Consider the following 27,201-nt stretch of genomic DNA (forward strand, 5'->3'; position numbering starts at 1 on the left):
AAAATAGTTTGTTAGGGATTATAACATTGTCCCCTCTGTCATGTGTTAAAAAAGAAAGAAAATGCTACTAAACAGGGAAAAATAGTCCAGTATCACTCACTGTATGTAACATTTCAGTATTCAATATTTTACCCCCCAAATTATGAACTTTAGCAGCGAAAGGAAGGAGAATGTTTAAATTGTTCAAGAGATAGTATATTATTAAAAAGGATGGCATCTGTCACTAAAACTGATTACTTAATAAAAATATCAATGGTAATGAATAAAAAGACTCTCCAAAACTAAACTATTGAGTTGCAAATCCTTATTTGAATATTTGGAGCTCGAGTCAATGATGAGAGGAATCATGATATTGGCATGTCATATGCTGAGTGATTTTAACATGATTCATAGTAGAGTGCAGTGCCCCAGATGATGAAATGATTTTTTTCTAAACATTACTTTTGACATAAATTCATTTGAGGGATATTTTAATAATTAATTAATAAAACAAAACATTTCATAGTCATATTTTCTGTTAGTTTTTGCTTGTTAAGAATATTTTCCATCAAAAATCTGTGCTTGAAGATAATTACAGTAAAGTGTTAAAAATTTATATGTAAGCATGTGAGTGCATACATGTGTAGTAAAAATGTAAATTGCTTCTACCCAGTGTAAATCAATCATTCATTTATGCTAAAATTGCTGGTATGCTTTTTGTGTGAAAATGAATAAGCCATTCTTGATTTGGTGTTATAATGTATTCATCTCTTGTGGGTAATAGTCTACTCTCTTTATAAAAGAGTGCTTCATAGTACATCAAAAATTGCAACAGAAGCTCTTTCTCTTGCCATTTCTATTCTAGAAAGAAAAACATAAAACTAAAGTGATCCATAGGCACTCGATGTCCATGTGAGACCAGAGGCAAGAGTATCACCTTGATTCATATTTAACTCATATTATGTAATGGGAAATACTAATGGGACAAGAATAGTTGTTTGGTAGATTCTTCAATTTAGACTGATGATACTAATGTACAGGCACACACATAACTTTCATATCTAGTGAATTAATTCTTAATAAGAAAAGATTGATCAAAATGTTTCCACAAGATGTTGCAACATCTTTTCTAAGAGTAGATATGGTTGTAAATAATGGTGATCTTTGGAATCAGACAAATGTTTGTTATAATATAGATTTTTATAATATTTATACATTAGCTTAATTATAACATAAACAACCATCTATAAATGCTTGCTTGCTGTATTAATCAGGGTTGTCCAGAGAGACAGAACCAATAGATTATTATGTATATCATACATAATCTCCAGCTTGCAGAAGGTCTGCCATGGAACTGACCACTATATATATATAATCTATATATCTATATGTAGATAGATACACACATATATATGTGTACATATACATATATATTTTATAATATATAATATACACACATACATATATATGTATATATACATATATACCTATATGTATGTATATATGTGTGTATATATATATACGTATATGTGTGTGTGTATCTATATACCTACATATAGATATACAGATTATATACATATAGCGGTCTGTTCCATGACAGACCTTCTGCAAGCTGGAGACCCTGGGATGCCTGTAGCATGGCCTCAGAATCAGAGAAGCCAATAGGGTAATTCTCAGTCCGAGTTCAAAGGCCTAAGAATGCAAGGGGCCACTGGCATAAGACCCAGAGTCCCAAGGCAGAGGGCCTGGAGTTCTGATGCCCCCAAGCAGGAGGAAAAGAGTGTCTCAGCTCCAGAAGACAGAGAGAGAGAGAGAGAGAGAGAGAAATGACCTTTTTTCTGCCTTTTTAGTGCTATCCATGCCCCCAGCCAATTGGGCGGTGCCTGCCCACACTGAGGGAGGATATTTCCTACTCAGTCCACTGACTCCTGTACCAATTTTCTCTGGAAACGCCCTCACAGAAACACTCGGTACTGACGCTCTACCAGTTCTCTAGGTAATCTTTAATCCAGTCAAGTTGACACCTAAAATTAACCATCACATTTGCCGTATGTTCAATAATAAATTAAAGGTCTTGTGAACGTTATCACATAAAATCCTCAAAGGAACATTTTGAGGCCTTTCACAGATCATAAAAATGAGACAGAGAAGTATTATGTATTAGATTGTTATTGAGGAAAAAAATTAAAGTTAAACCCAGGTCAGTCCAACTGCAAAGTCTGTACTCCCCACTCTTGTGTCCTACATGCTTTCAAATTACATAAAAATTTTGAGTTTGTTTTCTCATCTGTAAAATGGGAATACCATTTCTTCCATGCAAGGCTCATGTCAGGATTAGAAAGCATACATATAAAATCCTTGGCATAGTATCTGGCACATAATTATCTGTAAAACTAAATTGCAACTGCTATTACTTCTACAGATTTTGAAAAGACATTTCATTGTAAATGATTAACATGTATGATTATTATGATTCTTTTGTGATAGCTGAATTGCCAATTTATGGTTCTTCATATTGAATGTACCATTCCTCACAGCGTTAGTAATGGCTGTTTGCCCTGTTATCTCTCTCTGCAGGTAAAAGCAAACAGTTGAGGTTTGTTCTTCCTGCAGAAAAATGGTAATATAATTAACTGAGATAATTAGTGATGTAAAAATAATAAATAGAATAACAAATTGACTATTAAATTTGCATAAAATATGAATAAATTATAATATGTCCGTTGTAATTTTTTTCATCACAAACTTTCTTTTCCTTGATATTGGAATGGGAATATCTAAAACAAAAGTGGTTCTGAATAGCAGAAAATAATTGGCCAATAACAATGGCTAACATTTACTAAGTGCTTATTCAGTGCCAGATTCTGTTCTAAGAACTTTTTATATGTAAACTATTTTAGAAATCATGGAAATCCTATGAAATAGGTATATAATTACCATCTTTTAACATATGAGAAAACTGAGGGGCATGTAAGATAAATATTAGCCGGGCATGGTGACTTATGCCTGTAATGAGAGCAATATGGCCGGACCCCGGCTCCACCAAAAAAAAAAAAAAAGCTAAATACTTGTTTCAAGGTTACACAAAAGATCAGGCAGAGGCTGTGTGGCCAAAGAGTTCATACTTAAAAGCAAGACATAATCGAGTATGTATATTATATTGCTTTCTTGTGTTCGTGTATACTGTCCCTCTAGTATTTAGGCACGATGACTTTAATTAAGGCTAGTTGGCAAAATATAGTACAAAGGAATAAAACACTGACTTTTGGTATTTAAAAATGCGTAAAATGCCAGTGTTCACAAACATTAGCCATGTGACTTTAGGCTAGGCACAGCTTCTCTGACTCTCAGTCTCTGTCCTGTAAACTGGCATGACACTATTTGTTTCTGTGGTTTGTAAAAATAATTTTCAAAGATGCCTATATTAAAGGCTGGCATAATTTGGCATGTAGAATATCCTTCGCAAATGTTCAGTAAGTATGAAACTAGGAGGCATCTTGAATTTTGAGTTGTAAAATATTATTCTTTTAAAGCATTTATTGTGGTTTAATCTACCTAGTTTGTTAATTGTAAAATTAGTGAATACCTTTAAGATTTCAAAGTATTGATGAAAGATATAATAGAAACAACTTTATAATATAAGGTAACATATCCCCCCAAGAAAATATTATAGAGGATTTGAATTCAATAAAGAAATAAATAACTTCTCTGAACTGGCTTTTCTGTTTCCTATTAAATATCACAATAGATTTATTTTAAATTATATTTCTATTATTTAATGCTACATGGAGGTTTAACATATAATGTTTTTTAAAAGAATGGTCACAATTCATTAAAAATACTTTTTGTGCCATATGTAAAGTGCTTTCATACATGCGATCATAATTTCTTTTCTGTGAGAGGTAATCTGTGAGAAGTAATATTTCCCAATTTACAGGAAAAACACTTGAACTTCACAGAAGCAAAGCCACCTGCTGCTAGCTACCAAGTACAGTAATCCAGGTTTAAATTCAAGATTGTCCACTGAAAGAAACTGCTGCCCAGCACCAGTACAGCTTTAGAAGCCCTGGATGATTCTCGCTGATCATCTGCAGCATAGCATCTGATTCATTAAAATAATATAGATCTAGTCTCGCATTTCAAGTAGCACAGTGATTTATAATCTATCATTAGCTAAATGTCTGACAGTGGTACTAAAAATTCATGTTGAGGCATTAACATGACTTCACAACTGGGCAATTGCATTAATGTTCAGGAACCAGAAACCAAAAGCTGCTTTCTAGTTAGTGCATCTGTTTTCAATTATGATGTTATCTGGATGCCCAGTTCAAGCCAGTGTGCTGACCCTTTAAAAAAAATCAAAAACAAAACAGTGCTGTAGGTACAGCTTTCTTGAGTTACTGCTTTCTGAAATAATTTTGCTTCTATTATTATATAAATTTGCAATTAATTGAAGAGTCTTAAACCATGTCTATGCAGTCAAACCACACTGATGAGAGACAAGGGAACTTTCATTATTCCCAGATAGAATAACTAGTGATTTTGTACTAATTGCTATATTTGGCCAACATCAACAGAAGTTTTATTAAGTATGTATTAAATTTTATTTAACTGTAAGATCAACTATAAAGCTACCATATGCCCATTGGTCAGGAATGATATGTATGGAGCATACTGTCAGAATATGGGTTATTTAGCCTGTGTTAGGTTTCAGTGAGCTGCATGGTGGAATCAGGAATTTGTTGTGAAAATGTATGAAGTTGTGCAGAAGCACAGAAAACCCAACCTCCAAAAATTCTGGTCGCAAAGAGTTGGAACTTCGCTCGGGATATTAACATGTAGTGGATAAATAACTACGGAGGGCAAAACTTTACCTCTACCCTCTTAGGATTTCTGGCTGGGTCTGAGAACTAAATTCTTATAAGACAGATTAACATGAGAAAAGCATACAGATTTTCACATGTACATGAAAACCCACCTAGGAAAATGAAGATCCAATGGAGTGGCAATACTAAATATATGTACTGTAAATTGAACAAAGAATGGTAACTGTGGAAAAAGTAACTAAAGTAACTAAATTGGGAGCCTAAAGGCAGAGTTATTTTAACAAGCTCTGGCTGTACAGAATTTTCTAGGCCTTGACTGTCTATCTCTGGTGACAAGAATGTTTCTTCCCTCCTGTTATAGGGAGTGCATCTTTCACATGGGAGTTTTCTCTAGTCTCTAGTGATGAGAATGTTTCTTTCCTCCTGGTGCCAGAGCACAGTGTCCGTTACAATTGCTTTTGTTCAAGTGCCTTTAGCTCAAAATAATCTTCATGCCACACTTGCATATTTTTGTGTGCATATTCTACCACCTTCCGCTTACTCTTGAAGAGTAATTTTGAAGGGCCAGATACTCTTCAAGGTTTTTTGTCATTATATGTTAATTCTATCGACTCTAAAAGCAGACATTATCATACCCATGTTATATATGGTAGCACTCAGATTTAAGAGATTTAATAACATACACATTCTCTCTCTGACACATAGCTGGTAGGTGTCACAGCTGGAATTTGGACTTGGATTTGGGCAGGAATAAATTGATGGGGAGGAAGAAATAAAGCAAAACAAAACAATCCCATCATGTTGATATTCTTTCTGTGCTTCTCCCCGGCCCCCAACACTATGTTATTTTCTTGGCTTTCAATTTCTACAAGGAAAAATTGGTGATATTTGAATATAATGTAAATGTTCCAAGAATATCATAAAGATATTAACAGGAGGGATTCCATACTGTATCAGCAAAGCCAAAAGAAATATTGGCATGAGCATGCAGTTTGGATTCTGAATTTTGCCTCTTACGAAATATATAATCTTTACCCACCTTTTTCAGACCCCCATTGTTTAATATCCCTATTCTCCTCACAGTAAATGTAAAGTAAATAATGAAGCTAGTCTATTGATCTTCACATGTCTATTTTCTAGCATAATAGATGCTCTATAAATGTTCACTGAATGAATATATAAAGAGAAAATTGAATGTAAGGCTATGATTATTGATAAATAATTTTAAATAAGTTTAAGGCTCTGAGATTGTAGCATTCTTTGGCATGGTCCCAGCACTATGTCTAAGTTGTTTATAGTGTTTTGTTATAAGTCTGTGTGCTTCCTACCATAGAACAAAAATGACCAAATATTGATGCAAATTTCTATTTTACTTGGCGTTTATGTATTGTAAAAATACTTAAAAACTACTAATTGTACTATAAGATTATGTACTCCAGAAAATTCATACCTCACAAAGTCATTTACCAATAGGCATGCTTTTAGAATCTCTTAAGAATGTGTTCTCACTATTCTTTAGATATACTCATTTCATATTTTCTACATATATATTTACATGTGTGCATATAATAGCATATATATAATTTACAAGAGAAATTTAAAAGTGGTTAAACTCTTTTACCTTGTTATAAGATGCTAGTCACAATACAAACAAATTTGCAGTTTAATCTATGGTATTTAATTCATATGAAAATTCAGTTTAAAGTATTTAGATAAATTTGTTCTGATGAAAATATATCCAACTTGAAGAGCATTTACACCAAATACTGGAGAAGAATACATTTTGCTTGTAATTAATTTACTTTAAATAAAGTTTTATTGTACAACCCAGACAATAATGTCTCAAAATAATACTTTTATTCTTGATGATCCATCATCACAATGATGCATTTCTTATCAGTCAGTACTGAAAATCACTTTTCTTAGTTTGTACACTATGAGGATTTGAGTTCAAAGGTTATTGTTTAAATAGTTTATGTGGAACAGTTTTGCAAGTTTTCTCATAGTTTGCCGTACAAAATAATCTATTACTTATTGTTAATGTTGAACACGTCTCTAATTTTAAAGCAAAATAACACTCTTGCAGTGTTCTCATGGAAATTTTAGCCCCCTGCTCCCCACCCGAGGAAAATATACACACACAGATGTAACTACTTACCCACACATTTTCAAGTTTATAAGTATCCTTAAACTTATCCATGGATCTCAGGTAAATACTTGTTTTCAAGTAAATAATTAAAAGGACTTTGCTTCTGAACAAATATCTAGCATTCTGCTATGTAGTGAAATGGATCTGGGAGAAATATGAGGGTTTATTCCTGCATTTTTGGAGGTCATGGCTAGAGTTACATATAAATAATGCAAAAAAACAGCAAATAAAACTCATTTAGAGAGAAATACTAAAGATCAATAATACATTTGCAGGAAAAATATTGGTTAAATGAATGAGTGAATACATTAGACAATAGGAAAGATCAAAAAGCAGAAAAATAAAAAGAAATCCTTATAGAAAAAGGAACACATGACCAGTATTAAAAGATTCTCAACCTCAGTCATAATTAAAGACATCAAAATATTACAAAAAGAGCCGCCATTTCTTTTCTATCCATTTGGCAAGGGTTAAAAAGTTTATTACCTGCTCATGAGGAAATAGAAGAGCAATTTTATATAATATTAAAATTGTATAAAATTTGAAATTTAATTTTGTGTTAAATGTTGCATTAAAGTGTATATTGTATTGTATTAACATTTACCACTTCCTTTCTCTTTCCCTGTTTTTTCTTCCAACCTAATCCCTTATGATTAGTTAGTCCTATAGTTTTTAGGGAGACAGAACAAGTTAGATGTTCACACAGGGGATGAGAGGCTGCTTTGGCTCAGCAAGAGGTGACAATCTAAGCAGGGTGAGGAGGACATCCCTACAGAAGAGGCAGTGGTGGCTGAGCTTTGCTTGGTGTCAAAACCCAAGTGAGGATGAGGAAGGCATCTACATGCAGGAAGGAGGGCAGTAAATATATCACGAATGATACAGCCAGTGAAATATGTTACAAATACAGAACGGGAGTAATATAAAAGGAAACGTTGTGTCGGATAAGAATTGCTTGTGTGTATAAAAATGCATAGTTTTCAATATATAGAGGTGGAGAAATAAATACAGTTGGGGAAACATAAAAATAAATGTCATGCAAAAGATTTAGGTAGAAATAGATAAGTTTATATGGACAAGCACATATAACATCGCTCTTCCCTTTAACAGGTCTGAGAAGCAGTGATAATTCAACAGCAATGATGATACCTAGCTCCACATTTTAGCTTTAAGATACCAATCTCCACTAAAAGGTTCCAGGATTTTTTGGAGAAATTGCTTATTCCAGGAATGCAAAGGGAAAATGCAAAAGCTCAGGACTTTTTGGATCAGAAAGCAAGGAAGTGTTTAAGAAATAAGGGAAGCAAAGAAAGTGTGACAGGCTAAAATACTTACAGATTATAGCCTACTTTATTAGTTAGGGTTCTTCAAAGAGACAGAACCAATAAGGCAGAGAGAGAGAAAGTGGGAGGGAGAGATGATAGATAGATAGATAGATAGATAGATGATAGATAGATAGATAGACAGATGAGACAGTATTTATTTGGAGAACTGGTTTATGTTATCATGGAGGCTGAGAAGTCCATGATGGACCATCCACAAGCTGAAGATGCTGAGATGCTGGTAGTGAGGCTCAGTCCAAGTCCAAAAGCCTTGGAACCAAGGAAGCCAATGGTGTAATTCTCAGTCTGAGACCTAAGGCCTGAGAACCCTGGGCAGTCACTGGGGAGGGTGTAAGTCCTGGAGTCCAGAAGTCAGGAGCCTAGAGTTGTCCAAGAACAGAAGAGGAAGAATGTATCAAAGCTCCAGCAGATACATTGACATGTTCATCTTTTCTCTCTCTCTCTCTTTGTGGTTGTTGTTGTTTGTATGTTTGTTTTCTCCAGGTTCCCGGCAGATTGGATGGTGCCCAGTGACATGGAGAGTAGATTTTCTGTCACTTAGTCCACTCAGACTCACATGCTAATATCCTCTGGAAATACCCTGTCAGATACACTCCAAAATAATGCTCTATCAGGTTTCTAGGTATTCCTTAAACCAGTCAAGTTGGCACCTAAAATTAACCACCCCATTTACTAAATAAAATAAGAAAACCTGAACCCGATAAAATAACTTATAAACTAACAGAAATGTTGATGAGAAATAGAATAATTAAACGGTTTCAAAGGAACACATTTCAAAGTACAAAGATAAAAGAAAAATAAAGGTACTGTACAATGAAGCCTGGAAAATAACAAATAATTAAAGTGGACATTATCAATAATTGCACAAATCAGAAATGTGAACTAATTGAAAGGAAATCATGAAAAGAAACTGCATGACCTACCAAAGGCACATTAACTAAATCTAATTATGAGAAAACTTTACACGAACCAAATTGAAGAACATTCCACAAAATACCAACTGTCCACTGTCTAAAGCATCAAGATCATAAAAGCCAAGAAAAACTAATATACTATTTGAGACTGGAGAAGACTAAGAAAGATACGAAATAAATGTAAATGTAATTTTGATCTGGATATTTTCATTGTATAAAGGAAATTAAAGAGACAGCCGTCAAAACTTGCAGAGAGTCTGAGATTTAGGGGGAAGAAATGTGTTGATGCTATGTTCCTTTGTTTTCAAGTTTTTACTCCGGTTATGTCTGAGACTGTCTTTGTAGGGAGCATATGCTAAAATACACAGAGTGGTGAAGATCCGGAAACTAACTTACTCTCAATTTTAGAAAACAAAATTCTTTTATGTTCTTGCAATTTTTCTATACATTTGAGATTGCTTCAACATTTTGAAAAATAAAACAACTGTTTATACACTTCAACTTAGTAATATTACAGCAAGTAATTTATACCAAATAAACACTGTCAATAGTGTTTAAGATTATACACACACATACAAATGCATACATATCATAATATTTGAGATTGCGATTTATGTGCTAGGTTGCAGAACTGTGTAAACTATAGTTTTTAAATAAAATTAGGGGCTGTAATACATCACAGCATAAAATATTAAATTTTTTTATAGTGGCATATGATTGCAAATAATTTTGAACTTTAAATTTTAGAGTATTCCTGTAAATGTCAATCATGTTTAAAATTACAACTAGCATTATACTTGTAAATTTAATATTATAAATACCTGCTTCTCCTTTTTTAAGGTGTAGTTTTTATCAGACCAACTCTCCCACCAGAAATAATTATATAAACATGGATAAAATTTTACAGTGGCTGTTTAAAAGCACCATAGAGCATTTGAGTCAGTTTGCACTTGTGGAGCCAAGAATAAAGTTGTAAATTACCAACTGCTTTGGAAAACTGAGAGTATCTACTAAACATGACGGTATGCCTATTCTATTGCCTAGCAATTCTGCTGCTAGGATAAGGCGTATAGTAAAAATACTTGCCTATTGTGATAGTCCATTTTCACACTGCTGATAAAGACATACCGAGACTGGAAAGAAAAAAGAGGTTTCATCGGACTTAGAGTTCCACATGGCTGGAGAGGCCTCAGAATCATGGCGAGAGGTGAAAGGCACTTCTTACATGGCAGGGGCAAGAGAAAATGAGGAAGAAACAAAAGCAGAAACCCCTGATAAAACCATCAGATCTCGTGAGACTTATTCGCTATCCTGAAAATAGCATGGGAAAGACCAGCCCCCATGATTCAATTACCTCCCCCTGGGTCCCTCCCACAACATATAGGAATTCAAGTTGAGATTTGGGTGGGGACACAGCCAAACCATATTACCTATGGATACCAAAGCTGTGTAAAAATAGTCATATATGCATTATTCACAATAGCAAAAACTCAGAAACAAATATTCCTCAGCAAAAATAGGTCATGCAGTGCAATAATATAAAGCAATGAAAAACAATAAACCAAGATTTCCTGTTTCTGCTTAAGGTAGAAAGATGTGAAAAGAATTGTTCCTATCTACACAAAAAAGAAAAAGCTGAATGATAAAAAAAATCATAATTTTCATGAGCCCATTAAGGAGCTGAAGTGGCAAGAAAAATCAGCAAGCCTGAAATCTAAAGAAAGAAAGATATTTCCATGTAGAAAAAGAGAGAGCACAGGATGAAGTCAGGCTTCCAGAAAAGCAGGTAAAAAAGAATTCAGCTACTTTTAAATGAATACCTAAAGGCCAAATTATGAATGTGTAGACTCCCTGGCAGCTGCAGGAGTAAGGGAATTTGCACCTACTGGCAGGCTCTACTCCATGTAATTTCTTTTTCTTTCTTTTTTATTTTTATTTTTTCCTGAGACAGAATATCAGTCTGTCACCCAGGCTGGAGTGCAGTGGCACAATCTTGGCTCACTGTAGCTTCCACTTCCCTGGTTCTAGTGATTCTCATGCCTCAGCCTCCCAGGTAGCTGGTACCTCAGGTGTGTGCCACCACGCCTGGCTAATTGTTGTGTTTTTAGTAGAGATGAGGTTTTGCCATTTTGGCCAGGCTGGTCTTGAACTCTTGGCCTCTAATGATCCACCCACCTTGGCCTCCCAATGTGCCTGGATTACAGGTATGAGCCACTGTACCCGGCCTTGCACATTTTTCTTTATTATCGTATGTCTAAATAAAATCATATTAAACATTAAATGTTAATAGATGAACTGTTAAACTCATAGCGATAATAATGTTAAAATTATGTTATATAGTCACTCAAATAATTTTAATCAATGTTAAATGTGCAAATTTCCAGAAAGATTTGAAATAACTCACTGAAGAGAAAGAATTATGAAAATGCTCTCTCAAAACCACAACTGGTATTGCAAATTATATTCCTATCTCTAAGTCATCATCACTTGCATGTAATCAATATGATTTTAGTGAAAGAGGAAAACAGAGTTCAATAGAGTAAAAATCATAAGCTAAGATTTTTGTTAATGCCCAAATGTAATTGAGAAATAAACATTTGTATACTCAATACCTTAATCCCTATTGTAGACTTTTTTTTTAAGCCATTAAGATAATTAAGTCTTAACCTGGTGGGGCCATAGTCTACTGCTAGATAAAAACATGCAAACAGTGGAAAAGAAGAACAAACAAGAATAGATAAATGGCTTTGTCATTTGTTTAATGAGATACACATGCTATACTTCTTTTTTTTTTTTTTTTTTTTTTTGAGACAGTGTTTTGTTCTGTTGTCCTGGCTGGAGTGCAGTGGTGAGATCAGAGCTCACTGCAGCCTCAACCTCCCAGGCACTAGCAATCCTCCCACCTCAGCCTCCCGAGTAGCTGGTACCACAGGAGCACACCACCACACCTGGCTAATTTTTGTGTTTTTTTGTAGAGATAGGCTTTTGCCATGTTGTCCAGACTGATCTTCAACTCCAGGGCTCAAGCAATCCACCTACCTCAGCCTCCCAAAGTGCTAGGATTACAGGCATGAACATGCTATGCTATTTTTAAATTTAAAACAACTATTAAGTAATGTTGTTAATATAAATGAAAAAATGCTAGTGAAACTAGTGAATGCATCAGGCAAGTATATTGATATGTTTACTCATAGTATATTTACTAATATTAATGATGTTTGAAAAACAGTGTAATTCCAATTGTGCCTGTGAAGTTCTGACATCAGCCTTGCCCTCCATGAGTCTTCCTGCACATCATGTGTGAATCACCAAATTGAAATATAAGATTTCTTAACATTCACGACATCAAAACAACTTCCTTTCAAATTCATGTTGTAACATTTCACTATTCCCTTCCTCTATGAAAAAATATTACAATGCTTAATATTCAAAGCACAAAAGAGGGTGTATACTTCATGCTGTTTGTTTTCAATTTACACTTCACCATCACCTCAGCATATCCATGAACCTGTAAAACTGCTACTTTTCAGCCATCTGGGAGAAAGTGTGAGTTCTTCTTGTAAAGTTGTTGCATTCAAAAAACAAGAAACTTTCCTGTAAATAATAAATCTTAAGGGATTGCACTAAGAGAATAGTAGATAACTGATTTTCCTTAAGCTGTAGTTGAAAACTTCCCGAGATGAACCAATTGATTTGGATACATGCTAAAGGCTATTTGAAATTGATTTGTCCATTCACTTTTAAATTGCCCTCTATCTTCTTATGACACAGTATTGCTGTGTACCCATGATTTTGGCCAAATAGTAAAGATCTCTTTCCCCAGTAACACATTTTAGGCTGACTTTTCCCTCTATCTTCTACATTAAGTTAATATTGTGTTTTCTAAATATATTTAATTAAAAATAATTAATAAGTAATTATTAGTAAACATGCACAGAGGTGGATTTTTTGTTTTCACATAACTTTTCATTAAAATAGTATTTATTATGCTGTACTATATTATACTTAGTTCTATATGTTTGTATCCTCTTAGCCGTATTAATAATGCAGAGAGAAGAATCCTTTGCAACTTTTCTGTAATTTTGAAATACAAAATAAGTCTTTATCTGTTCCTGGACTCCATACTAACTTCTACCAGTTTTAATATCAGTCTTGCCACATATAATTTTATTTTTAAATTATGTTTTGTCATCCTAATACATCTTTACTTTACCCTCTACTACTTCACAACAACACTGAAAGTTCAATGATAACCTCTACTCATACATTAGGTCACACCATCCCCTACTATTTTCATTGAAAATATAAGATGATGTATATAGTTACAGATATAAATATATAGTGAATAATGCCATTTAAAAGTATACATATTGGTTGGGCGCAGTAGCTCACACCTGTAATCCCAGCACTTTGGGAGGCTGAGGTGGGTGGATCACCTGAGGTCGGGAGTTCAACACCAGCCTAGCCAACATGGTGAAACCCCATCTCTACTTAAAAAAAAATAAAATAAAATAATGCCAGGCGCAGTGGCTCACGCCTTTAATCCCAGCACTTTGGGAGACCGAGGAGGGCAGATCACAAGGTCAGGAGATCGAGACCATCCTGGCTAACACGGTGAAAGCCCATCTCTACTAAAAATACAAAAAATTAGCTGGGCGTGGTGGCGGGCACCTGTAGTCCCAGCTACTCAGGAGGCTGAGGCAGGAGAATGGCGTGAACCCGGAAGGCGGAGCTTGCAGTGAGCCGAGATCACACCATTGCACTCCAGCCTGGGCAACAAAAGCAAAACTCCATTTCAACACACACACACACACACACACACACACACACACATACATAAAGGGTACATATTTTCTGTTTTCTGGGTATATTTTTTACAGAGTTGAATTCTTTAGATATTCCAGGATCTGTAATACTGAGTACTTCTGTTTCTGGATATGGCAAAGGAGTTTGTATTGGACCCAATCTTCTCTCCAAACATCCAAAAAGCTGTAAAAACAACAACAACAACAACAAACAGCAACAACAAAAAACAAACTTTAGACAAATTAAATTTAACAGAGTTCATTTGAGCTAGGAATGGTTTATGATCAGACCACACCCTGCCAATAGAGGTTTGGAGAGCTCCACCCAGTAAAATGGGTAGGCAGTATTTATACACACAAAAAAGGAAGTAAGGTACAGAAATAGGTTGATTGGTTACAACTTAGCATTTGTTTTGTATAGACATAGTCTGGTCAGTTGGATGCCTTTGATTGGCTGAAGCTCAGCTGCTGTGATTGGCTGACCTCAGCAATTTGTTACAAGAATATATTAAGTCAGGTGGCAACTTGTTTTAATACTGTTAGGATGTAATTTGCTATGTAAAAATGCAAAGTACAGAGGCAGCTTTAGACTAAATTTAATTTAATTTAATGCAACTAAAAAATGTACAACAAACAAACAAAACCCATATATTTGAAGGTATTAGAGGAACACCAAGGCAGTCTGAATTTGAGGAGCCAAAATCCTTGGAAGGATTTTAGGAAGCACAGTGAGGTGAAGTTGACCTTCTCTATAACTTTCTGCTGAAAACATTTGATGATTCGCAGATATTGGCATTTAGGCCCAGCAGAACGTAGCAACCTAGAGCATATTTTAGTCTCCTATGACTGGAGAGACCAAAAATTGAAACTTATGAGTCAAGACCCTGGAGAAAAGAGACCAGGTATGTGAACCCATAATTCCATAAGATTTTGCTCTTGAAATGTTTGCTGAATCCTAAGGTTCCCAGAGGTAAGAAGCTGAGAAATCAAGCAGAAAGAAGTTGATAATTGCTAAAGAACTAAGCAGAATTTTTCAGCAGTTTCATAATGCTGGACATTTAAAAATTGAAAATATGGTCTGGTCAAGAGTCAGGGGCCCTGGTTAATGATGCCCAGGCTTTCAATTGAGCCTGCTGAAGGATTATATCATTTTAGTAAGTGTAAACTGGAAATACGCTGGTGCCCAAAGTGATCTTTCCCAGCTCTAACCCAGAAGACACTCCATAAAAAGAGAATTATGCGTAACCACTACAATTTTTCATGCACTATGTCTATCAAATAGTATACAGTATGCCAGTAAAGAAAATCTAATACACACAAAACCAAGAGAAGAAGTAGCCAATAACAATAGATCTACAGGTAATTCAGGTATTGGATTTTTCAGACACAAACTTTAAAATAATGATGACTAATTTTAATAACTGATTGATTTACCTGATTGGATATTCTATTTGGAATAACGGGGGATGGATGAATTTACATATATTAATTTGTTACAAGATGTGAAACTCTTAATCATTTTTACTTGTGCTACAAAATTTTATCTTTGCATTAATCTTCTAAGAGTTATCATTCGTTTTTCTTTTATTAAAAAATGGGGAGATCAGGCTCAGAGAAGTTATATATGCCATCTAACTTTAAAAATATACAACATATCTAATTCCACCTACCACAAAGACAATACTTACTTTAAAGAGATTTTTGAAAGAAGAAATTGATAGCATTCCCAAGGATTCTATAACATGAAAAAGTAGATGAGTGTCACTCTGACAAGGAAATGAATCAGACTTAGCATAATCAATGAAACAAAATCTATTTTTTTAGCATTTACAAATGGGATCATAATGGGCCAACAGAGATTGGCTAGTCTAATTCTACCTGTGAGAGAATGAAAGTCTGTTTAAAGGAGATTCTCTTTCATTTCTCATAATGTTCATCTCTTCCTTCTACACTGCAATCAGGCTAAAGAAAATGAGGTATTACCGAGATCTCTCTATATTAGCTCACTGAAACACACTCCGGGCAGAAACTCCCACAGCTGATCATCCCAAATGAGGAACGTAGACTACTTCTGCCCCCCTACCCCTGGATCTGACTACATATTGGTTTTGTCCCCAGTTCTTCTATTTGGGGGATAAAATGAAATTACAGTTTCGCATACTATATAACTACCATAGAGCTACCACATGAATACATTGTGAACCCACTTTTTGGCTGATTTGTTCAGAAGTGAGGACCTAGTCTTAGAAGGACTGTCTATGACTTTGTAAATGAAATAAAAATAGAAATCCATTTCTTTGCAGCAAAATGGATGTTATGTTAACTCTAGAGTTTCTGGCAACCATTGTCTACCACATAGTTTAATGAAAATATAAATAAACAAGGTTTCTAGGTAATGACAAAACTCTAGCTAGGCTCCTGCCTGTGAGCCCTCCTTTTGAGTAGACTTCTACCTTGGCCTCTAAAGATTGAACAAACACTAACAGTTTCTCACAGTTCAAATCTGCAACATTACGATGACCCTAGCCTTCCCCTTAATGTGACTGCCTGAGAAAACTCAAGGCTGCTGAAAAAACTTAGTGTTTACTCCAGCCAATACTGAAAGATAAGGCCCCTATCTCCCAGTCATTTTGAGAGGAAAGAACCTAACTTTTATCACTGCAATTAACATATCCATTTAAGTTTCACATAGGCCAGTCCTCTTCTGCCTACATTTTGTAGTTTTTCACTTCCCTCCTTCTGTTGAGCTCCTGCTTGCTCCACCTCTCTGCTCCCTCATTCTCTCTTTAAAAGGCCCAATATCCTCTGAATAAATGGAAAATGAGTTCAGTTCACATTGGATTCTTTTCTCTATTGCAAAGGTAGATTAAAATCTGTCCTTACCATTTCAGTGTCCGGCTTTGTTTCTTTTTTATAGTAATTGCAATAAATACTTTTAGAGCTTCTGGCGATCATATTATGCCATATGGATCCAGGAAAAGAAAAAAAATTAAGGCTTCTAGATAATTAGAGTTAAGATTACTCTCTTGGAACAGAAAAGAATGGAGCTAGAAACAGGAACACTCCTTAGGTCTCTCACATAATTTTGCTCCTGTTTCTACAAACAACTCTTGATCTTGTTTCCCATGATATAGATCAGGATTCCTCCAATAATTTTCCTTTTGTATGTTTTTCTAAGCAAGCCAGAGTTGATTCATAGACTTGAGCCAAAAGTCTTAATAATTAAAAATCATTGTAAAATTTTAAAATCAGAATTTTAACAAAAATCTCAGAAATATTTACATATATTTTTAGGCTGGGCACTGTGGCTCACTCTTGTAATCCCAGCACTTTGCGAGGCCAAGGTAGGTAGATCATTTGAGGTCAGGAGTTTGAGACCAGCCTGGCCAACATGGTGAAAACCCATTTCTACTAAAAATACAAAAAAAAAATTAGCCAGGCATGGTGATGCGCACCTGTAGTCCCAGCTACTTGGGAGGCTGAGGTGGGAGAATTGCTTGAACCTGGGAGGTGGAGGTTGCAGTGAGCCGAGATCATACCATTGCACTCCAGCCTGGGCGACAGAGTGAGACTTCTTCTCAAAAAAAAAAAAAAAAAAAAGGTATGCATATTTTTTAAAAAAGTAACATGTTACAAATTAGAAAATTCTACAATAGTAATTTTACTGGTACAACAAAGTTTATTAAAAGTTTGCCTATAGTAATATATGCATGCAGTGTTAACATTATCAGGGTAGAAGTCATATACATATTTTCATATAAAATTTCTTTAATGTTATTGAAATATTTAAACCATCAACTTTATTGTTTCAATCTTGTAACATTTGTTTCTGAATATCCTGTCCAAAAAGAAAGTTTTTGCCAAGATTTGCTTTACTTTCATATAATCTTTGGAGTGTTGGCAGTTTCATATGAGCTTATCAGAGTGTTATGAAAGTGAACTGTGGTCATAGTGTTAAAAATTTTTTTGAGCTATTGCTTTATGCTACTTCAAAAGCACAAGAAAGAATGGTCTTAATAACAACAATGCCAAAGCAATACCAACAATATCAGTACAGGTGTGTGATTCCTAATCAAAGAAATCTCTTCACTGTGGATAAGGGTGAAAATGTAACTGGAATGTTTAGTCCAGGTAATATGAGGAATTCCCAGCAAAAGGAATTGATTTAAGGTAGTGCCTATAAAAGTCAAAAACTAAAGTCATCTTTCTGTATTCTTTTACCATCTGTCATGAAATTGCATCAGTCTTTTTCAGGAAAAAAAAAAAACTGGCACAAATAAATCTAAGTTCACTGGGAAAAAGAGTTTGTTTTTACGACAGTGCCCAGTGTGCTGGTATTGCTTAATAAATGTCAAATCTGATGGATAATATTCATTTAGATGTTACGTGGCTGCTTTTATATTTCCCACTGCAAAGCTTTGAGTTGTAGACAGCGTTGTTAAATATCTTTATTCTAATCTAATTTTGCAATACCCAATTATGGTAGCTCACCATTTCAGCTAAAGTGTCTTGGGCTAGGAAAGCATCACACATTTTTTTCATTTATGCATACATGTATTTAACAAACATTTATTGAGACCTCTTAGAAGCCAGACATAAAGATGTATGAGAGACAATTTCCATCTTCAATAATATTCAAATCTAATTGAAGAAACAATTAAAAAATTAACTACGAGCCAAAGAATTAATGTTACTTTGGCGCACACATTTTGTGCATTTACCTACTTTGGTTATATCCACCTTTAACACTATGATTTTTTATTTTTTTATTTTAGAAGTTTTTCTCCATATTTTATTTTTATCTCCTGTTACATCATGCTCTGTGGGTCATATCAAAATCCTGTTTTGGAACAAGTTGGAAAATGGTAAATACAAATTGGATTAATAAATGGACAAATAAAGAATAATTTACCACATGTAATTATGGCTATTAACATGCTATGAGTGAAAAGAGGAAGCAATTCATTCTGTGTATTATAACTGAGGAAACTACATGAATAAATTGTTTTTGAGATATATTGAAGAACAAGTACAATACCAAGTTACTTAAATAAATTGATAACCAAAATAAAACTACCAGATTTTTACCTATGAACCTTCATTTTTTCAACGTTGATATTTTTTCTCATTTTACCATTTAGCACAGTTTCTTGGAAGTAATAAATTAACTGATTTAAAGCGGAGGTTTTTTTTTTTTTTTTAAATGTTCATCTTTGGCATAAACACCATTAAACAGTGGAACATGCTCAAAAAAGAGGAATAAGAAAATAATGAGCCAAGCACGATGGCTCATGCCTGTAATCCCAGCACTCTGGGAGGCAGAGGAGGGTGGATCCCCTGAGGTCAGGAGTTCGAGACCAGCCTGGCCAACATGGTGAAACCCAATCGCTACTAAAAATACAAAAAGTAGCTGGGCATGGTTGCGGGCGCCTGTAATCTCAGCTACTCGGGAGGGTGAAGCAGGAGAATCGCTTTAACCAGGGAGGTGGAGGTTGCAGTGAGCCGAGATCTTGCCGCTGCACTCCAGCCTGGGAGACAGAGGAAGACTCCATCTCAAAAAAAAAAAAAAAAAAAAAAGAAAAGAATGGTTATAAAGTTGGCTTTGGAAGTTTTACCAAGTAACCAGGGATTCAGTTTGTGCTCTGGTGCAGAATGTGGAAGAAAAAAAACATCTATTTAAGACCTGAGAAAATAAAAATAATTTTTAACTATGCATAGGAATGTTTTTTGTCTTTTATGCTTAAAAAATCAAAGTCAGATTTATGATGCTTGTTTTCTTTCATTTAATTCATTCTTCTTGGAGTACAAATGAAAAAACTATGCTTATAAAATACTAACATCATCAGTTCACTCTTACTTAGAAGCCTCCATAAACTTTTTGTTGCAGACATAATAAAAAACAGAAAAAAGAAAAAAATTAATGTTGACTATGAGTTTCTTTAAGGTGTGTCCTTTGCAATTTGTGTCTCTTGCACAATCATGAATGCCTACCATGATTTTAGTTCCTTGAAAATGTCATGCTTTGTGTGTGTGTGTTTGTGTGTTTGTGTGTGTGTGTGTGTGTGTCATGGACAAGTGGTTGTTTTGGAATAGAGTGCATTACTCTGACAACTAACTCCTAATACCTAACTGTCTCCTAGTTTCCTCATCTATACAATAGGTACTATTACAGTATCTACCTCAGAGAGTTATAAAAAGAGGGTCATTAATACAGGAAAAGCACTTAGAACTGAGTCTAACTCACAGTAAGTGCTCAATAAACCTTGGCTATTAGTGTCATTCATTCATTACTCCCAGCTTAAATGTCAACGTTCTCTAAAAACATTCTCTGTTCATCCCAAGATGAAAATGCATAATTTTATCACAACTTTCCAAGTTGGAACACTTATAATTACTTGTTTTTTGTGACTATTTATCTTTAGACTTTTAGATTCATGAGGATAGAAGCTGTGTTTCTGTTACTCATTAAGTTACCACCAATGTGTAGCACTATGCATTTAATTAGTAATTCTTGTCTATATCACTGGATGCTTGAGTGAATAAAAGAATGTGTTTTTTAATTCTACATTATGAAGGTTTTTTTATTATTTTGAGCCAATTAAGACATATGGCCAAATTGGGTGAAGTTCAGATTTATAAGTAGGCTTTCTAACATTATTCCATTAATAATTTCAACATTAAAGTTTTGGAAAAAAACACTTACTATACTTTTCATGACTGTTTTAACTGTAAGAAGGTATTCTTCTACTTCTAATTTAGACCATCATGAATTTCTTATATATAGTTAAAATCAAACTGAAAATACCTCTAGAGGAAGTCCTTCACTAGAAGGACTAGAATTGATGTGTGTAATATGAAAGTACTAGAGAAATGTTAGGGGGAATAGGGTCAAGAGTTTAACATTTATTTTGTAATTTCAACTGAGCAACCATTCTTTATTCTTGAGATCAAACTGAAAATATAAATCAAAGAACGTTAAAAGAAAAGAAGAGCTGAAATATACCTGAGATATGACAATGAGGGAAGATTTTTTTTTAAATGTCAACTTTCCTGTTTAAATAAAACTGGAATATGGAATAAGTTATAGTCTGGTTATAGGAATACAGTGTGAAAAATTTTGAGACAATATTTGCTTGTGTAATAGTAAACATAAAGTAGCAAAAACTCCATTCAATTTAAGATGTCTTATAGTAGGAAATTTGGAAATATGGCACACATGCAGAGAGGTTGGAAATATTCCAGGACCTCTAAAATTTCATGTAGTTTTAGAATGAGAGAATAAGAAGAGTTCTATTTAAACTATGGTTTAGTTTAGCAAAGAGCTTGGTGATAAGAAATGTACCAAATGATGGAACTGGTGCCTAAGGATAGACCATTAATAGGAATTAGCAAATGGCTTCTGTTTTCATTAAATATACATGAAATGTACAAGCACCTGTTGAACCAATAAGAGAACTCCTCAATACCCCATTTGTCTCAGCCCTCTGGCTATCTGCTGTTATGTACAGCATGAAAATGTGCTTATTTCATAATCATTGAGCAGTTTTCTCTGCTTGTTGGGTTTTTTAATTTCTTTTTTCCCCCCAAGAAAACATTGGATATATTAACTTTGCCTCATTCTTCAAACTATTTTGGAATGAATTCAATACATAGCTTAAGTTGTTTTTGTTTATTTGTCATAATTACATGCTTTAAAATAAACATGCTAATATGCCAACAGGAAATCTTTGAGTGAAAATTACAAAGTTAGAACAAAAAGCAATCAGATGATCAAATGTCATTCCTAGTTTTGATGATCCAGGAGAAACAAAGTAAAGATGTCATAAATGCAGGTGTTTTTATTTCAATGATTATACATTGATAAAATTTTGAAACCAGATAGTACTTTTCAGAATGATTAGAGAGCAAAAATAATTTTAAATAATATGATTACTCTTCTTAATTTAACAAAAAATCTGATGCCAAGCCTTTTCAAACTAAAATAAGAAAATATAGCCTATAGTATACAGGAAATCATAATGTGGAAAAGCTATATTTATATTTATTCCAATATTATGCTCTGACATTAAAATTACTAAAAAGTAAACAGAATAAAACAGAAATATAAATCTGCTAACATATATATTGAAGATAATTTTAATATTTGATAATTATATGTGTCATCATATTCAGTACAGAGAATGACTAGGGTTAAAGGCATTAACAGTTGGTAGAATCTCTCTTATTTTCCCACACATCCACTATAATTATTCTTGACCATATGCTGATAGCTCATCTCCTGACATATCCTTGTGCTCCTAAGTTGTCACCAAGCTCTCCTATGCAATATGTTAGAAATCTTTCCTGTATACATTTTCTTAGCATTCTGTGTCTCTACAACATCAGGATGATCAGATGGCATAACACTCAGACAAGAATTTGAAGTGGGTTACCATATTACCATTCCAATGGAACAAAAAACTTTTCCATCTCACTCTGTGGCATGATCTCAGCTCACTGTAACCTCCACCTCCCAAGTTCAAGTGATTCTCATGCCTCAGCCTCCAGAGTAACGGGGATTTACTGGAGTGTGCCACCACGACCGGCTAATTTTTGCATTTTTAGTAGAGACTGGGTTTTGTCATGTTGGTCAGGCTGGTCTTGAACTCCTGGGCTCAAGCCATCCACCTGCCTCAGCCTCCCAAAGTGTTGGGATTACGCACGTGAGCCACCACGCCAGGCCAACAAAAACCTTTTCAAAGGGAACAGCAACTTTGCAAAAACTTCCATGGCATGGATAATGCTGAACTAATATTAATTAAACAAATATTTATTAAACTCTTGGGAAATCAAAGATGAAGAGACATGGTTTTACTGTTCATGAGAATAAATTCTCTTCTTGCCTCTAATGATGGCTAGATTATCCACAGAAGGAAGTATGTCTGCAGGAGAAGAAACAGGGTAAATGGAAATCTGAGACAAAGGATGCCTAAGAGAAATGTAATTGATTAATATTTATTACTAACAGAACAGGATTCACTTGGGGAGGGCTGTGCTAGGTAGAGGAAGGAAATACTATTTGGGGTAGCTAAAGCTGGAAGTGAGGTCTATTCAGCAATTATTTATTGAGCTCTGAAAAATTCAGAGATGAAGGGACACAATTTCAGTGTTCATGGTAGAATTGCTAGATGGGAGTAACTGCTAGATGATCCTCAAACCTGCTTTACTTCTTTTGGAAACAGAAGTAGACTACATCAATCAAATTGGCTTCAATCAATGGTATGTAAGTAGAAAAGATATTCAGTGTTTCCAAAATGCACTTACAACAGGTTCCTTGACGGTCTTTCCCTTTCTAAGGTGGTTTGCCATGGCATAAAGATGGTAGAGCCATGAGATGGAAATAACTTGGATGGCCAATCACTTCTTGAAAGATATCGAACTTACAAGTTAAAAAAAAAAAATGATTAGGGCCGGGCGCAGTGGCTCACGCCTGTAATCCCAGCACTTTGGCAGGCCGAGGCGGGCGGATCACGAGGTCAGGAGATCAAGACCATCCTGGCTAACAGGGTGAAACCCCGTCTCTACTAAAAATACAAAAATTAGCCGGGCGTGGTGGTGGGCCCCTGTAATCTCAGCTGCTAGGGAGGCTGAGGCAGGAGAATCGCCTGAACCTGGGAGGCCGAGGTTGCAGTGAACCGAGGTCGCGCCATTGCACTCCAGCCTGGACATCAAAGTGAGACTCTGCCAAAAAAAAAAAAAAAGAAAAAAAAAGATTGGTATTATTTTAAGCCACTGAGATTTCAATTATTTATTCATCGGTTAGCTTTACCTTAATGAACACAATGCAGCAATGCATGGCATTCATTGCCAAATAAGAAAAACTAGATGTGTATATCATTTAAAGTGAGAATGTAAACAAGCCTAAACCTAGAAGTCTAAAAATAAATAAAATTAAATTAGAAACAGGCGGGATAGACTTAGACTAGTGCTAGATTTAGATTGGAAGAAAGGGCGAAATGTTTCATTTTTCCGTGGAATAACCGGGTCCTGAACTGAAGTACAGGCACTCCCCGCTGTCCCCATCCTCCCTTCTCGCCAGGGCGCCTTCGGCCTCTCTTTGAGGCCTTCCCCAGGGACTCAGAGCCTCGAGGGACTGCGGGCTCCCCTGTGGGTGGGGGAGGAGTGGGAACCTCTTGGGGAAAGTGAAGAGCTCGGTGGCTGTAACTCCACAGGAGGCTGCAGCAGATTGTGGCGGCGGCTTTGCTCCAAGTCTTATGTAAACGAACATTGCCACAGTATTTTTTTTTTTAAGTTAGTGAGGGAGTTTGGGTGCGATTGATCAGTGAACCAAGAGCTGGTGGTCCACTAAGAAACTAGTGTTTCTTTGCGGTTCCTACCTCCCCATTTGTGGTAAAAAACAAACAACAACAACAACAACAACAACAACAAAACGGGTTATGTAACAAACCTGCACCTTCAGCACATGTATCCCAGAACTTAAACTAAAATTTGAAAAAAAACCAAAAAGGCCGGGGGAGGTGGCTCACGCCTGTAATCCCAGCACTTTGGGAGGCTGAGGAGGGCGGATCACCAGGTCAGGAGCTGGAGACCAGCTTGGTCAAAATGGTGGAACCCCGTCTCTACTAAAAAAATACAAAAAATAGCCAGGCATGGTGGTGCATGCCTGTAATCCCAGCTACTCGGGAGGCTGAGGAAGGAGAATTGCTTTGAACCTGGGAGGCGGAGGTTGCAGTGAGCCCAGATTGCACCACTGCACTCCGGCCTGGGCAATAGAGAAAGACCCCATCTCGGGGTGGGGGAAGTTGGGTAAAAACCAATTCATCCCCCCTTTCCTCCCCACCTCAGTCCCCCTTTCCCTCATGGTGAAACCCCGTCTCTACTAAAAATACAAAAAAAAATAGCCGGGCGTGGTGGCGGGTGCCTGTAGTCCCAGTTACTCGGTAGGTCGAAGCAGGAGAATGGCGGGAACCTGGGAGGCGGAGCTTGCAGTGAGCCGAGATGGCGCCACTGCACTCCAGCCTGGGAGACAGAGCGAGACTCCATCTCAAAAAAAAAAAAAAAGGAAATGGACCTAAAGGCTCATGCTGTTTGTCTTTTCTCCCCAAAGCAAGATGAGAAGAGTAAAAGATCAGGCATATACGTGCGTGTGTGTGTGTGTGTGTCTGTGTAAAAAAAAAAAGACTGAAAGAGAGTAGAAACAGGAGTCAAAGAGGAAGAATTAAAATCTAATAAAATAAATTTTCCTGGAATTCCAAGGAATATAGTATCAAGAAGAAGGACAGCTAGTATATGGGTTTCTAGGTGTATCTTACTAGAATATATATTAAGCAGACCTGTAATCAACAGTCATTTGTTATTTGATTTTTACAGAGTGATAAAAGATGGTTGAGGAAACATATTCTACCCATCAATTGTTACTGTCAAGATGTAAACTTTATTTAAGGTACAGATCAACTTAGAAATAAAGCCCATGTTTTATTATTTTACAAGACACTCTGACCAATAAAAACATTGGCAGAGGCAGCGTTTAAAGTGAAGATGTTTAGGAATGATAATACTCATCCTTTCATTTGTAAAGGACTTCAAAGCTCTAAAACTTTTGTCATATAATATTTAATTTAAATATTTCTGGAAAATCTGGTGAGTATTCCATTTATCTATTATGTAACTACCCTCTCCAGAACTTAGTTGCTTAAAGAAAAAGCAACTGTTTGTTCTGCTCACAAATCTACAATCTGAGAAGGGCCCACAGAGGACAGCTCGGCTCAGTTTTATGAGGCATCAACTGGAGTGACCAGGAACACTTTAGGGGTTGGAATCTTGTAAAGGATCACTCACTCAATGACAGACAGTTGATGCTGGATGATAGCTGAGACTTTAGCTAAAGCCATCAGCTAGAACACATGTACAAGCTTTTCACATAGCTCTTTGGCTTCCTCATAGAATGGATGCTGAGTTACGACAGCAAGAATCCCAACAGAGAGATCTCTGTGGATGCTCTGTTAAGTCTGCTGACGTAGCCTCAGAAATCACATGCCACCTTCTCTACTTGTACTAGGTTCGTCCAGGCAGTCTCAAAGGCCTGTTCAGTTTCAAGGCACGAGAAGGCAGAGTCAGTCCCTTTTGAAATGAGAGTGACAAAGCCTTGGAAGAGCAGGTGAGATGGGAAACGTTGTTGCAGCTATTTTGGAAAATATCATCTGCCAAATACACATTATCATTTTTATTTTTGAAAAGGAACATTCAGTCTTAGATGATTTAAATGATTAACCCAGTGTTTCAGGGCAAATGGGAATGCAGAGGTTTAAATGAAGTCTTTTTGCTCCAAGGAGAGTATTATTTCTTTTGTATCAAAGCCATCAGACTGCAACAGCAATTGTATCTATATAAATATCCAGAGTTAAATATATTCCTAGTGTGCCAGTAGTATGTAGCATTAGCTCCAACATTGTACTAAATACACATACATAAAATAAAATTCAGTGCAAAATTAGGCAAATAATTTTAAAGGTAGTAATAATCAGCATAATTATTTTATAGTCATTTTATTTGTCATCTTACACAAATTATATGTTGTCATCAACTATACAGCTGAACTTACATTATTGTAACACTTTATGGTATTAATGCAATTTCTAGGAAGATTTCAATTTTAGTTTTCCAAATTTGAAAATTTTCCACATCTGTAGCATATGTGGACACATGTTTTACACATTCCGAATGAAGCTTTGTACCTTGACTCCCAGTGTGGCTACTCTTCTAGCATTTTCTTCACGGGTGAATGATCTCATCATCCACCAGGTCCTTTAAAGCAGATTGCACATATTCATTGACCTTCTGTCCTGAACTTTTCTACTCCTCCACATAAACATATTTAGTCAAAAACTTGGTTTATTCCACCTGTTAAATACTATTTAAGTTGTTCAACACTTCTCTCTTTCTCATGCAATTGTTGAAAATCAATTTGTTTTCTTTGTGTACCTGGAATATTTCAGCTTTTTCCTATTCTAGCTTTCACACTTTCATTGCATTCTCCAAACTACTGCCAATGTGATACTGATCTTAAAACGCAAATATGACTCCTCCATTTTTCTAACTCATCACAAAGAAGATAAAGGCTCAAGTACACGGAATTGTAAAGTAATGACAATCACACCGTCAGCAACACCACAATGACAATTCCGTGGG

The sequence above is a fragment of the Gorilla gorilla genome, chromosome 15 (genome assembly GCF_029281585.2).
Source record: "Gorilla gorilla gorilla isolate KB3781 chromosome 15, NHGRI_mGorGor1-v2.1_pri, whole genome shotgun sequence".
Classification (NCBI taxonomy): domain Eukaryota; kingdom Metazoa; phylum Chordata; class Mammalia; order Primates; family Hominidae; genus Gorilla; species Gorilla gorilla.